The following is a 14,426-nucleotide window of genomic DNA, read 5'->3' on the forward strand; positions in this document are numbered from 1 at the left end:
CAAAGGTAACTATTATATGTTAAATACAATTATCAAGCGAAGGATCTGTAATGAATAAGAGTTTCTTGGTGAGGTCTTTAACAAAAATAGTTAAGGAGTAAAATAAATGAAAGCAATAAAAACAAAGAAATGACTAGAACAATAATAAACATGTTAAACCAAAAGAAAAAAAAATTTGCACAGGCATTATGATTATGCAGACAAGTGGTGTTGCTAAATAAATTGCATAGAAAATAAGTGGCACACCAAACTTGGAATCTCAGTGTGACACTTTCATTTTTGATTTGATGCAATCATCCAGAAAGGTTAAAAATAAATTGTGGCAGGGCAACACCAAACTTAGAATTTAACCATATGCCAATTTATTGAAATTAAACAAAGCAAAGAAGAAAAACAAAGCAGAGAAATGAAATGTTACCTAAGGTTGGGTTGCCTCCCAACAAGCGCTATTTTAGTGTCATTAGCTTGACATGTTGTTCTTCACTTTCTTCCTCTTCTTCCAGTTTGTTAAGAGGAATAACCTCAAGGGGGGAGAAGATTCAGCTATTGTCCCCTGTCTTGGTCTCTCCTCAGCAAGCTTCCTTTTGTTAATGGCTTGATTAAGCTTGCTTGCTGGATCAGGGGTAGGATCGGTGCTCTTGTTAGTTTTCTTCACTTCTTGGATATCAATACTTAGTGGTTGTGTGATGGTTGGAGCATTATCTTCATCAAAAGCCTTTTGAATTTGTATTTTAATGAGCCCTTCTTCTATGCAACTTTCTGCTTCACTTGAGTTTGGACTTCCTTGATTGTCTTCCTCACTTTCTTGTTCTTCCACTTCCTCTTTTGCACTCAATATTTGATGTAACAGCACTTTTATGGAGGATGTTTGTTGATCTTTCCAAGATTTCTTCATCTTCTCCTCATATCTTTTAATCATAGATTCAAGTGCTGAGACATTTTGGTTCAGGGAAGTTTGTGAGGGTTGTGAGCTTTCATGTTCCCTTGTCATCTCAAGTGGCTTCTGTGGATATGCACGTTCAGGTTCAATTACCTCCACCACCTCCTCTTTCTTCACTGAAAATTCACTTGACACAGATGCCTTTTGCTCTTCCACTCCCTCCTTCACATCCACTAATTGGTCTTCATCTTCCTTGCTTATCAGTTCTGAGGGTTTCCTTATTTTCTCCAAGTGCTCATCCATCTTTTGAAGAAGGATTTCTTGTTCTCTCCAGGATTGTTCTTGCCTTTCTGATAGCATGGAAACTTGTCTCTCAACAATTTTCCTTCGGCAAGTATACCGAATTGTCGTCACATAAAAACTCACAATAGAGTGAGGTCGAATCCCACACGGATTGATTGGTCAAGCAACTTTAATTAGAGGAATGTTCTAGTTGAGCGAAGTAGAATTTGGTTTGAGAGTTGCAGGAAATTAAATGGCGGGAAAGTAAATAGCAGAAAATGTAAATTGTAGGAAATAAAGAGCTGAATGTAAATGACGGAAAGTAAATTGCAGAATCTTAAATGGGAATGGGGAAGATGCTCATAAAAGTAAATTGCAGAAATTAAAGAGAATGGGTAAGATCAGAAATGGGGATTCATTGGGCTTAGGAGATGTTGCATTCTCCGGATCAAGTTCATTTTCATCTCTTCCTCAATCAATGCATTCATTGATCTCCCTGGCAATCTTAAGTGATAGAATTCCAATTCCTTGGTAATTCAATCTCTCAAATCTTGATCAATAGCCAATTCCTTGGTCAATTGCTTATGAGAAGAGATGAAGTATGGTCATTGATTATACCACATGCATTCCCAAATCAAGTGTTGGTAGGATTATAGTCACCATACCCAACCAAACACAATTTGGTCCGACATGAGAAAGCATTTCTAGCATGATCTCTTCATTCCTCTTCCATGGTTCAGAAGAGATCCAAGTATGAATAGCTTCTTTTCCATGATAACTACCCAATTGGATGAAGATTGAAAGCATTCTAGTAAAATCAAGAGAAAATATAGAAGAAGAGTAATGAAAATTAGTATTGATCCATCAAATTACAACAGAGCTCCCTAACCCAATGAAAGGGGTTAAGTTGTTCATAGCTCTGGAAATGGAAAACAAAGATGGAGAATACATCATGAAAACTCGAACTAGAAGTGCAGAGAAAGTAAATTATACAGAGAGTAGTTCCCAATTTCCAATCCCCCAAAAGCTTCTTTCTAATTCAAAACTACCCCTATATATACTACTCTTCTGATCTTCTAGTTGGTTCTTCAAGTCTTGGATATGGGCCTTTGGATCTTGAGTTTGAAGCAGTTATCTTCCGCAGTGGGCTTAGCTTTACTTGCAGAGAGAAAGTGTGGAGTAGGCAGGGTGTTTAGCTCAGGACGTTAGTGGGTTAACGTTAAATGAGAGTATGGGTTCGAGAACATTAGTGGCAATCACTTTTTTCACTAACGTTCCTCACCCAGGGATAATCCACGTTAACTTCAACATTAGTGGCACTAACGTGACCACTAACGTTGCCTCTTGGTCCTTCGCACACGTTATTGGGACTCACCTTTTCCAATAACGTTGAGAGACTTCCCTTCCCACTACGTTAGAGTCCACGTTAACTTAGTTAACATGGCTCTTAACGTAAGCTTGCCAATCCTTCAAGAATGTTAGTGACACTTACCTTTGTCACTAACATTCCAATGTGCCCCTACTTCCCACGTTAGAGTCCACGTTAACTAGGTTAACGTGGCTTCTAACGTAGTAATGCTAGCCATCTCCAACGTTAGTGACAAAGGTGAGTGTCACTAACGTTGGCTCATCATCTCTCTTATCCACGTTAGCTTCCACGTTAACTAACGTTGCTCATAGTGGCTTGTGTGGGTTCACCCCAACGTTAGTGACAAAGGTAAGTGTCACTTACGTTGGCGATCACATGCTTTCTCCACGTAAACTACGTTAACGTGGCTCATTGTGGCTTGGCCAACGTTAGTGACAAAGGTGAGTGTCACTAACGTTGGATTCTCTTTTGCTTCCCAACGTTAGAGTCCACGTTAACTGAGTTAACGTGGCTCTTAACGTGGCCATTTATGAGCTTGGCCCAACATTAGTGACAAAGGTGAGTGTCACTAACGTTGGCTCCACTTTCTTTCTTCCACGTTAGAGTTCACGTTAACTTAGTTAACGTGACTCTTAGCGTGGGCTATGATGGCTTCGAGGACGTTATTGGCGATTACTTTTCTCATTAACGTTGCAAGCTAGCTCCCATTCCACGTTGGTGGTCACGTTAGTTAGACTAACGTGGCTGCGAACGTGGCTCTTTCTTGCTTCCTTTGTCCTGAAATCAAGCAATACAGTGCATCAAAGTTCTAATCCACATCATGAGACATGCATCATCCAATTTGTCATCTAATTCATGCCAAATTCTCATGAAATCATGTAAAGTGCTCAATGTATGCTTAAATCAAGATGTAAGTGAAATTCTACCCAAAACTTGCTTATTTCCTAAGAAAATGCATGAAACTACCCTAAAACAGTAAGGAAAAGGTTAGTGAAACTGGCCAAAATGCCCTGGCATCACATTCCAATAATTCTCTGGACTTTTGAAGGGGATCCTCAGCTACTAGCTCAAAAGATGAAGGTTGAGAGAAATTTTGTGGATATAGATGTGTTATGGTGAGGTTGTTTTAAGTGTTATGGAATGAATCTTGTGGGTTGTGGAATGAATTTTGTGGTTGGTGAAATGAGTCGTATGGATCTTGGAGGGAATTTTGTGTTGAGGCATAGTCAAATGATGAAGAATTTTCAAATGAGGAACTGGGAGGTGAAGTTGGACAAGTTTGCATAAATGAATTGAAGGTTTGCTCAAGTGATGATGGCTCTTGATAAGTGGAGTATGAACTGTCAAATGCTCTCTGATTTTGGTCCTCCCAACCACAACTTAAATCATTGTTGAATTCATCACAGTATGTATCATTTTGTGGCATTGGGGAACAATCTTGCATGAATTTATTGAAAGAACACTCTAGTGATGATGTTTCTTGATGAACAAAGTATGGATCATCAAGATTCCTTTGATTTTGCCCCTCCCAGTCACAATATGAGTGGTTGTTATAGCAGTACGAGTCATCTTGTGGCTCTGGAAGGTGTTCATACTCTTTCATTCCTTGTTGATACTCCCATCCACCATTAGTATAATGACCTGAATCATTTTGTGGTGGTGGGAAATATCCTATATGATTCTCTTGCTCAGCTTGTGGTTCTGAAGCATATCTCTATTGATTGGAGTGCTCAGAATTTGTATTTTCTTGGTGATATTCCCAGCCACCATTAGAATAGTCAATTGGTGATGGTGGGTAATATACCATAAAATTTGTTTGATCACAAGATGAGTTGAAGTCCATTTGAATTTTGTGACACACAGCACCAATGAAATTTGAGATTCATGTCACAAAGAAGAATTTCTTAGTGAGGCAATAACTCAAACACCTTGGTATCAACTTAAAACAGAAAATTAAAAGAATAAAAACAAAGAAAATGCTTAATCTAGACTTCTCACCCACTTAATCATTGTCGATCTATATCAATCCCCAGCAACGACGCCAAAAACGTGATGAGTGAAAATTAGATTCCACACAAACTCACCGGCAAGTGTACCGGGTCGCATCAAGTAGTAATAACTCACAAGAGTGAGGTCGATCCCACAGGGATTGATGGATCCAGCAACTTTAGTGAGTGATCAGTTTAGTCAAGCAGACAGTTGTAAAATTGAATGAAAATTGGATAACATAATGTAAATTACAGAGAAGATAAAGTACAGAAGGTAAATTAGCAAAAACTTAAAGAGCAAGAAATGTAAATTGCAGCAAATGTAAAGGGAGTGGGTTGCTGGGAAATTAAAGAAAGAAATAGATCAGACTCGGAACAATTAAATTGCATGAAAAGTAAATTCAGATCACAGCAAATTAAAATGTAAAGTTGCATAAATTTAAAATTGCAGAAAAGGAAATTGTAGTAGAGAAGTGTAAGAAATGGAAATTGCATAAAGTTGAATTGAATTCTAAAATGTAGAGAGTGCAGAAAAATAAAAGTGTATCAAAGAGAGCCTCGTCCTAAATTACAAATGAAATTCAAATTGAAAACAAATTACATATTATTGCAAAATTCCTATTCTAGATGATCCTTGTGCCCTTGAGTGATGTCAATTTGGGGTCTGCTTGCTTTTGTGTGTTGATGGGCTTGGAATCAGCTAAATTGAGCAGAGTTGGAGCTTCCAGGAGAGCGTAGCATTCATTTAGAGAATAGAGCGTTTGGGCACCCACGCGGACGCATCCTTGGTGCGTGCGTGTCCCTGGCATTCCTCATCATCGGTGCGAGCGCGTACTGTGCGCGAGCGCATCCTTGAGCAGCATTCATTAACTGAATGCTCCGTTCGTGCTATGAACGCTATGTACGCGTGCGCGCGTTGTACGCTTGTGCGTGTATAGCAACATATTAATTCTGCGTTCCAGCGTCTTGTATGCGTCTGCGCCCATCACCACTTTTATTCCATCGGCACGTGCGCGGCAGGTGCGTGCGCACGTCGATTCCCTTCTTCGAGTTCGAAGTCTGAAAGTATCGCAGGCGTTCTCTCAAAATGAACATAGCGTTCGTTGTGGGTGTACACTGATCCTTAATACACGCGGCGCGACATGCGTGCGCACGCGTGGATTTCCAAAATTGCTTTTCCGCGCGGAAGCGTCTGGTAAGCGTGCGCGTCGTGGGGTTTTCGTGCCAAGAGCGCCCTCCCTTTTAAAATCATGGGCCACATTTTTAAAAGCGTGGCCTTAGGCTCCAAAGCGTGCCCAAACTCCAAAATGTCCCCCAGAATTTCTCTTTTATCCTTTTTAGCTTATTTTGTGCTTCTTTTTTTTTTTGCTTCTTTTTCCACTTATTTCCTAAAAAGTTTATAAAATCAAAAGATCAAAGAAATGTACCATTTAAGCACAAAAGCTTTCAATATTTAAGCACTAATCATGAATTTCTTGTATGAAAAAGCATAGAAAAACATGACATGTTGACATGTCATCAATTCTCTGCACTCAACACTTATTCATGATTAGCTTGAATAAATTACCCAGTAACTAAAGTTGTTCAATCAATCAATTCCTGTGGGATCGACCTCACTCTCAGTGAGTTTTTACTTGAGGATAGTTCAGTATACTTGCTGAAGGAATTTTTGTAGTTATACATCAATTGTAGTCATCACTTAGCAACAAGTCACAATTAACAATCCAAGAATTATCACTAAATGTTGGACATTCCAACTCTAGGAACCCATCTGCTCATTTTTCCCAAAATAATCAAAATTGACATTTCCACAAACACTTGGTGGGCATAAACACTACTCATGACAAATTGAGAAAATGCTTAAGACTATGAGCAACAAATGATCAAAATCAACAATGGCAACTCAACCAAGCATATAACAATCATCAATCATCAAAATCATCAAGAAGAGATCAAAATTGCAAAAAGTATATAGATTATCACTATGACTTTAACTACAAGAAAGAGTAGCAAAATTGTAACTATAGAAAGTAGTAATTAAGAGATACTTACAATGGAAGCTAGCACAAATCCAAGATCAAAAATGGAAAATGGCACTTGAAATGTAAAACCCTAAATGTAAAAACTACTCCTAATGATATGCTATCATTTTTCAATGTTTGCCCCTTGCAGTATGAGCTATGGCCATCTGAATTGGGCCTCCCAGCCCCTTAATACGCGAGTCACGTGCATTTTTAATGAAGGCATGTGCAGGTACCTGTGCGTACGCACAGACGTGTGCGTATGCACACTAAATCTCAGGTTGTGCGTACGTATAAGAGGTTGTGCACACGCATACTTCGTGATACATTGGGTGATTGTGCGACACTCAAGATGCTGTGCGCTCGCACACTTTGCTCTGCTCTGCTACTTGTGTGTATGCACAAGTGGCTGTGCGCACGCACACATCGCGATGTTCTTCTCCTTTGTTTCTTCATGCTTCCTCCTGCTTGCATTCACCTCTTCCATTCTCACCAAGCCATTCCTACCTTATACATCTGAAATCACTCACAAACACATCAAGGTATCGAATGGAAGGCAAATGGAATAAAATTGACTAAATTAAGCATAAAAGAGCATGTTTTCAAAATCAAGCATAATTTGGGAGGAATGCTCAAAAGCATGCTGTTTAAGGGAATAAATGTAGGTTTATATGATGAAATCCTCTCAATTCTAACAAAAAATTCTCGTAAAATATGGATTCATCAATTTCACAATTCTTAATGTTAATGCATCAAATAGGTGACTTAAATAAAAATCAATCATAAATAAGCATCACCTAACAAAAATTGCATCAACTACATACAGATTGCGTAATGATAGATAATGAAATCAAATTACATGGTCGCTATAACATGCAATTTAGATATCCAAACACATTCTCAAAGGCAATGTTTTGAGTACTTGGTATGCACAAAATTAACCATGAAGAACTCAATACCAAGCAACAATTTATAACCTCAATCATGGATTCCAACAATGAATATTCACACAATGATGCTAAAATAGCATCCTATCAGTAATCAGCAGCAATATCTCAATAGAATCAGCAAATCAAATCAATAATCTAACACTTAGCAACAAAATAGAAAATTAAACTAACTAACTAACAAACAAACTAACAAACAAACTAAAAAACTAACCAAAAGAGAGTATGGTAAGTGGTGAATGATAGTGGTGGATGGTAGTTGGAGGAAGGAAAGAAGAGAGGGGAAGAGAAAAGAAAAGAAGAAATAGAGAGAAGAGAAGAAAACAAAGTATGTGAAATAGGGGAGGGGGGTCACGCGTATGCGTCGGCAATGCGTGCATGTGGTGCTTGCGAAAATGGAAATCGACGCGTATACATGGGGCATGCGTACGTGTGTGATGAGCGGATATTTTATACACTTTTTGGCATCACTTTCATATAGTTTTTAGTAGTTTTTATTTAGTTTTTATTAAGTTTTTATAGGTTTTAGTGTGAAATTTATATTTTTGGATTCTACTATGAGTTTTTATGTTTTTGTGCATTTTCAGGTATTTTCTAGCTGAAATTGAGGAGCTGGAGCAGAAGTCTGATTCAGAGACAGAGAAAGCATTGCAGATGTTGTCCAGATCTGACCTGCCTACATTTGTAAGAGCTTTTCTGGAGCTACAGAAGTCCAAATGGAGCACTCCTAACGGCTATGGAAATCAGACTTCTAGAGCCTTCCAGCAATATATAATAGTCTATACTTTGGTTTGGATTAGAAAGGCCAAAACTGGCATGCAACGTGGTGCACGAAATTGTGATCTCCATGCTCAAACAAATCCTGGTAATGGCTCCAAAGCTTGGTGCTCTGATCTTAATTCATAACTGTCACAACTTCGATACAACTAACCAGCAAGTGCACTGGGTCGTCCAAGTAATACCTTACGTGAGTAAGGGTCGAATCCCACGGAGATTGTTGGTATGAAGCAAGCTATGGTCACCTTGTAAATCTCAGTCAGGCGGATATAAAGTGATAATGTTGTTTTCGAATATTATATAATAAAATAGGGATAGAGATACTTATGTAAATCATTGGTAGGAATTTCAGATAAGCGAATGGAGATGCTTTTTGTTCCTCTGAACCTCTGCTTTCCTGCTATCTTCATCCAATCTGTCTTACTCCTTTCCATGGCTGGCTTTATGCAAGGGCATCACCGTTGTCAGTGGCTACATCCCCTCCTCTCAGTGAATAATATGCTCACGCACCCTGTCACGGCACGGCTATTCATCTGTCGGTTCCCGATCATGCTGGAATAGGATTCACCCTCCTTTTGCGTCTGTCACTAACGCCCAGAACTCGCGAGTTTGAAGCTCGTCACAGTCATTCAATCATTGAATCCTACTCAGAATACCACAGACAAGGTTTAGACCTTCCAGATTCTCTTGAATGCCGCCATCATTCTAGCTTACGCCACGAAGATTCTGGTTAGGAGATCTAAGAGATACTCATTCTAGCTTAATTCATGTAGAACAGAAGTGTTTGTCAGGCACGCGTTCATAAGGGAGAAGGATGATGAGCGTCACACATAATCATCACCTTCATCACGTTCTTGGGTGCGAATGGATATCTTAGAAGCGAAATAAGAAGAATTGAATAGAAAACAGTAGTACTTTGCATTAATCTTTGAGAAACAGCAGAGCTCCACACCTTAATCTATGGAGTGTAGAAACTCTACCGTTGAAAATACATAAGTGAAGGTCCAGGCATGGCCGAGATGGCCAGCCCCCTAAAACGTGATCAATAGTCTCCTAAGATGAACAATGAATTAAAACTGAGACCAAAGATACCTAATACAATAGTAAGAGGTCCTATTTATAATAAACTAGTTACTAGGGTTTTACATGAGTAAGTAATTGATGAATAAATCCACTTCCGGGGCCCACTTGGTGTGTGCTTGGGCTGAGCCTAAGTGTTGCACGTGCAGAGGCCATTTGTGGAGTTGAACGCCAGTTTCTGTGCCAGTTTGGGCATTCAACTCTGGTTTTGGATCCTTTTCTGGCGCTGGACGCCAGATTTGGGCAGAAGGCTGGCGTTGAACGCCAGTTTACGTCGTCAATTCTTGGCCAAAGTATGGACTATTATATATTGCTGGAAAGCCCTGGATATCTACTTTCCAACGCAATTGGAAGCACGCCATTTTGAGTTCTGTAGCTCCAGAAAATTCACTTTGAGTGCAGGGAGGTCAGAATCCAACAGCATCAGCAATCCTTTTTCAACCTCTGAATCTGATTTCTGCTCAAGTCCCTCAATTTCAGCCAGAAAATACCTGAAATCACAGAAAAACACACAAACTCATAGTAAAGTCCAGAAATGTGAATTTAACATAAAAACTAATGAAAACATCCCTAAAAGTAACTAGATCCTACTAAAAACATACTAAAAACAATGTCAAAAAGCGTATAAATTATCCACTCATCACAACACCAAACTTAAATTGTTGCTTGTCCCCAAGAAACTGAAAATTAAATAGGATAAAAAGAAGAGAATATACTATAAATTCCAAACTATCAATGAAACATAGCTCCAATCATATGAGCGGGAATTATAGCTTTTTGCCTCTTGAATAGTTTTGGCATCTCACTTTATCCATTGAAGTTTAGAATTATTGGCATCTATAGGAACTTCAGATTTTGAATAGTGTTATTGACTCTCCTAGTTCAGTATGATGATTCTTGAACACAGCTTCCTTATGAGTCTTGGCCGTGGCTCTAAGCACTTTGTTTTCTAGTATTACCACCGGATACATAAATGCCACAGACACATAATTGGGTGAACCTTTTCAGATTGTGACTCAGCTTTGCTAAAGTCCCCAATTAGAGGTGTCCAGGGTTCTTAAGCACACTCTTTGTTTGCTTTGGACCTTGACTTTAACCGCTCAGTCTCAAGTTTTCACTTGACACCTACACGCCACAAGCACATGATTAGGGACAGCTTGGTTTAGCCGCTTAGACCAGGATTTTATTCCTTTAGGCCCTCCTATCCACTGATGCTCAAAGCCTTGGGATCCTTTTTATTTGCCCTTGCCTTTTGGTTTTAAGGGTTATTGGCTTTTCCTGCTTGCTTTTTCTTTTTCTTTCTTTTTTTTTTTCGCCTATATTTTTTTTCTTTTTTTCTTCTTTTTTTTTTTTTCTGCAAGCTTTGTTCTTTGCTGCTTTTTCTTGCTTCAAGAATCATTTTTATGATTTTTCAGATTATCAAATAACATGTCTCCTAGTCATCATTCTTTCAAGAGCCAACATATTTAACATTCTTAAACAACAACTTCAAAAGACATATGCACTGTTCAAGCATACATTCAGAAAACAAGAAGCATTGTCACCACATCAATATAATTAAACTAAGTTCAAGGATAAATTCGAAACTCATGTACTTCTTGTTCTTTTGAATTAAAACAGTTTTTATTTAAGAGAGGTGATGGATTCATAGGACATTCATAACTTTAAGACAAAGTTACTAACTACTAATGATCATGTAATGAAGACACAAACATAGATAAGCACATAACATAGAAAACGAAAAGCAGAAGAATTAAGAACAAGGAATGAATCCACCTTAGTGATGTCCTTGAGCTCTTCTATGTCTCTTCCTTGTCTTTGCTGCTCCTCCTTCATTGCTTTTAGATCTTCTCTGATTTCATGAAGGATGATGGAGTGCTCCTGATGTTCCACCCTTAGTTGCTTCCAATAATTGTGAGGAAGAAAATGAATCCCCTGAGGTATCTCAGGGATCTCTTGATTTGCAGTCAAATGTTCTACCACTGAGCTATAGACCCTTGATGGAAGCTTTTGTCTTCCCATTCCTCTTTCTAGAGGTTTCTCTGGCCTTAGGTGCCATCAATGGTTATGGAAAAAACAAAAAAGCTATGCTTTTGCCACACCAAACTTAGAATGTTGCTCGCCCTCGAGCAAAAGAAGAAAGAATAGAAGAATAAGAAGAAGATATGGAGGAGATGAATGGGAGTGTGTATTCGGCCATATGGGTGGGATTGGGTGGGTGAGAGATGTTGAATTTTTGAAGGTAGTGGGTGTATGGATGTGAGTGGTAAATGGAAAAAAAAAAGGAAGGGATGATCATGAATGGAAAGAGAGATGATGAGGTAGGTGGGGATCCTGTGGGGTCCACAGATCCTGAGGTGTCAAGGCATTTACATCCCTGCAACAATTTAGGCATGTAAAATGCCCTTGCACACAACTCTGGGCGTTCAGCGCCAGGTTGGTGCCCATTTTGGGCGTTCAACGCCCCTTTGCTGCCATTTCTGGCGTTGAACGCCAGAACCATGCTTGTTCTGGGCGTTCAGTGCCAGGATGCTCCCATTCTGGGCGTTCAGCGCCAGAACTATGCTCTGTTCTGGCGTTTGAACGTCAGACAGATGCTCCTCCAGGGTGTGATTTTTCTTCTGCTATTTTTGATTCCGTTTTTTATTTTTTTGTTTATTTTGTGACTCCACATGATCATGAACCTAAGAAAACATGAAAAACAATAAAAATAAGAATTAGATAAACATTGGGTTGCCTCCCAACAAGCGCTTCTTTAATGTCAATAGCTTGACAGTGGGCTCTCATGGAGCCTCACAGATGTGCAGAGCTTTGTTGAGACTCTCCAACACCAAACTTAGAGTTTGGATATGGGAGTTCAACACCAAACTTAGAGTTTGGTTGTAGCCTCCCAACACCAAACTTAGAGTTCGACTGTGGGGGCTCTGGTTGACTCTGCTTTGAGAGAAGCTTTTCATGCTTCCTCTCCATGGTTGCAGAGGGAGATCCTTGAGTTTTAAACACAAGGGAGTCCTCATTCCATTGAAGGACTAGTTCACCTCTGTCAACATCAATCACAGCTCTTGCTGTGGCCAGGAAAGGTCTTCCTAGGATGATGGATTCATCCTCTTCCTTTCCAGTATCCAGGACTATGAAATCAGCAGGGATGTAAAGGCCTTCAATCTTTACTAACACGTCCTCTACTTGTCCATAAGCCTGTTTTCTAGAGCTGTCCGCCATCTCTAATGAGATTTTAGCAGCTTGCACCCCATAGATTCCCAGTTTCTCTATTACAGAGAGGGGCATGAGGTTTATTCCTGAACCAAGGTCACACAGAGCCTTAAAGATCATGGTGCCTATGGTACAGGGTATTATGAACTTTCCAGGATCCTGTCTCTTCTGAGGCAATGTCAGTTGATCCAGATCACTTAGTTCATTGATGAACAAGGGAGGTTCAACTTCCCAAGCATCAATGCCAAACAATTTGGCATACAGCTTCATGATTGCACCAAGAAACTTGGCAGTTTGCTCTTTAGTAACATCCTCATTCTCTTCAGAAGAGGAATACTCATCAGAGCTCATGAAGGGCATAAGGAGGGTTAATGGAATCTCTATGGTCTCTAGATGAGTCTCAGATTCCTTTGGTTCCTCAGAGGGAAGCTCCTTATTGATCACTGGACGTCCCAGGAGGTCTTCCTCCTTGGGATTCACGTCCTCTCCTCTTCTCATAGGTTCGGCCATGATGCTTATGTCAATGGCCTTGCACTCTCCCTTTGCATTCTCTTCTGTATTGCTTGGGAGAGTACTAGGAGGGATTTCAGTGAACCTTTTACTCAGCTGGCCCACTTGTGCTTCCAGATTTCTAATGGAAGACTTTGTTTCATTCATGAAACTTACAGTGGCCTTAGATAGATCAGAGACTAGATTTGCTAAATTAGAAGCATTTTGTTCAGAGTTCTCTGTCTGTTGCTGAGTTGATGATGGAAAAGGTTTGCCATTGCTAAACCTGTTTCTTCCACCATTATTAAAGCCTTGTTGAGGCTTTTGATCCTTCCATGAGAAATTTGGATGATTTCTCCATGTTGAGTTATAGGTGTTTCCATAAGGTTCACCTAAGTAATTTACCTCTGCTATTGCAGGGTTCTCAGGATCATAGGCTTCTTCTTCAGAGGATGCCTCTTGAGTACTGTTGGATGCAGCTTGTATTCCATGCAGACTCTGAGAGATCATATTGACTTGCTGAGTCAATATTTTATTCTGAACCAATATGGCATTCAGAGTATCAACTTCAAGAACTCCCGTCTTCATAGGCGTCCCATTACTCACAGGATTCCTCTCAGAAGTGTACATGAACTGGTTATTAGCAACCATGTCAATGACTTCTTGAGCTTCTGCAGGCGTTTTCTTTAGGTGAATGGATCCACCTGCAGAAGTGTCCAGTGACATCTTTGATAGCTCAGATAAACCATCATAGAATATATCCAGGATGGTCCATTCTAAAAGCATGTCAGAAGGACACTTTTTGGTCAACTGTTTGTATCTTTCCCAAGCTTCATAGAGGGATTCACCTTCTTTCTGTCTGAAGGTTTGAACATCAGCTCTAAGCTTGCTCAGCTTTTGAGGAGGAAAGTACTTGGCTAAGAAAGCCGTGACCAGCTTATCCCAAGAGTTCAGGCTGTCTTTGGGTTGAGAGTCCAACCATAATCTAGCTCTGTCTCTTACAGCAAAAGGGAAAAGCATGAGCCTGTAGACTTCAGGATCTACTCCATTAGTCTTAACAGTATCACATATCTGCAAGAATTCAGTTAAGAACTGAAAAGGATCTTCAGATGGAAGTCCATGAAACTTGCAGTTCTGCTGCATCAGAGAAACTAATTGAGGTTTCAGCTCAAAATTGTTTGCTCCAATGGCAGGAATGGAGATGCTTCTTCCATGTAAATTGGAATTAGGTGCAGTAAAGTCACCAAGCATCTTCCTTACATTATTATTATTTTTGGCTGCCATCTCCTCTGCCTGTTCGAAAATTTCTGAAAGGTTATCTCTGGATTGTTGTATTTTAGCTTCTCTTAATTTTCTCTTCAGAGTCCTTTCAGGTTCTGGATC

General features: G+C 39.6%; 1 non-coding gene across 1 annotated transcript; it reads left to right on the forward strand.

The window, feature by feature from the left end:
* Positions 1-13,823: 13,823 nt before the first annotated feature.
* LOC112773673 (small nucleolar RNA R71) lies at positions 13,824-13,931 on the forward strand. The gene has a single exon (XR_003188211.1). It is a non-coding gene; the product is annotated as a small nucleolar RNA R71 (small nucleolar RNA).
* Positions 13,932-14,426: the final 495 nt, after the last annotated feature.

The sequence above is a fragment of the Arachis hypogaea genome, chromosome 18 (genome assembly GCF_003086295.3).
Source record: "Arachis hypogaea cultivar Tifrunner chromosome 18, arahy.Tifrunner.gnm2.J5K5, whole genome shotgun sequence".
Classification (NCBI taxonomy): domain Eukaryota; kingdom Viridiplantae; phylum Streptophyta; class Magnoliopsida; order Fabales; family Fabaceae; genus Arachis; species Arachis hypogaea.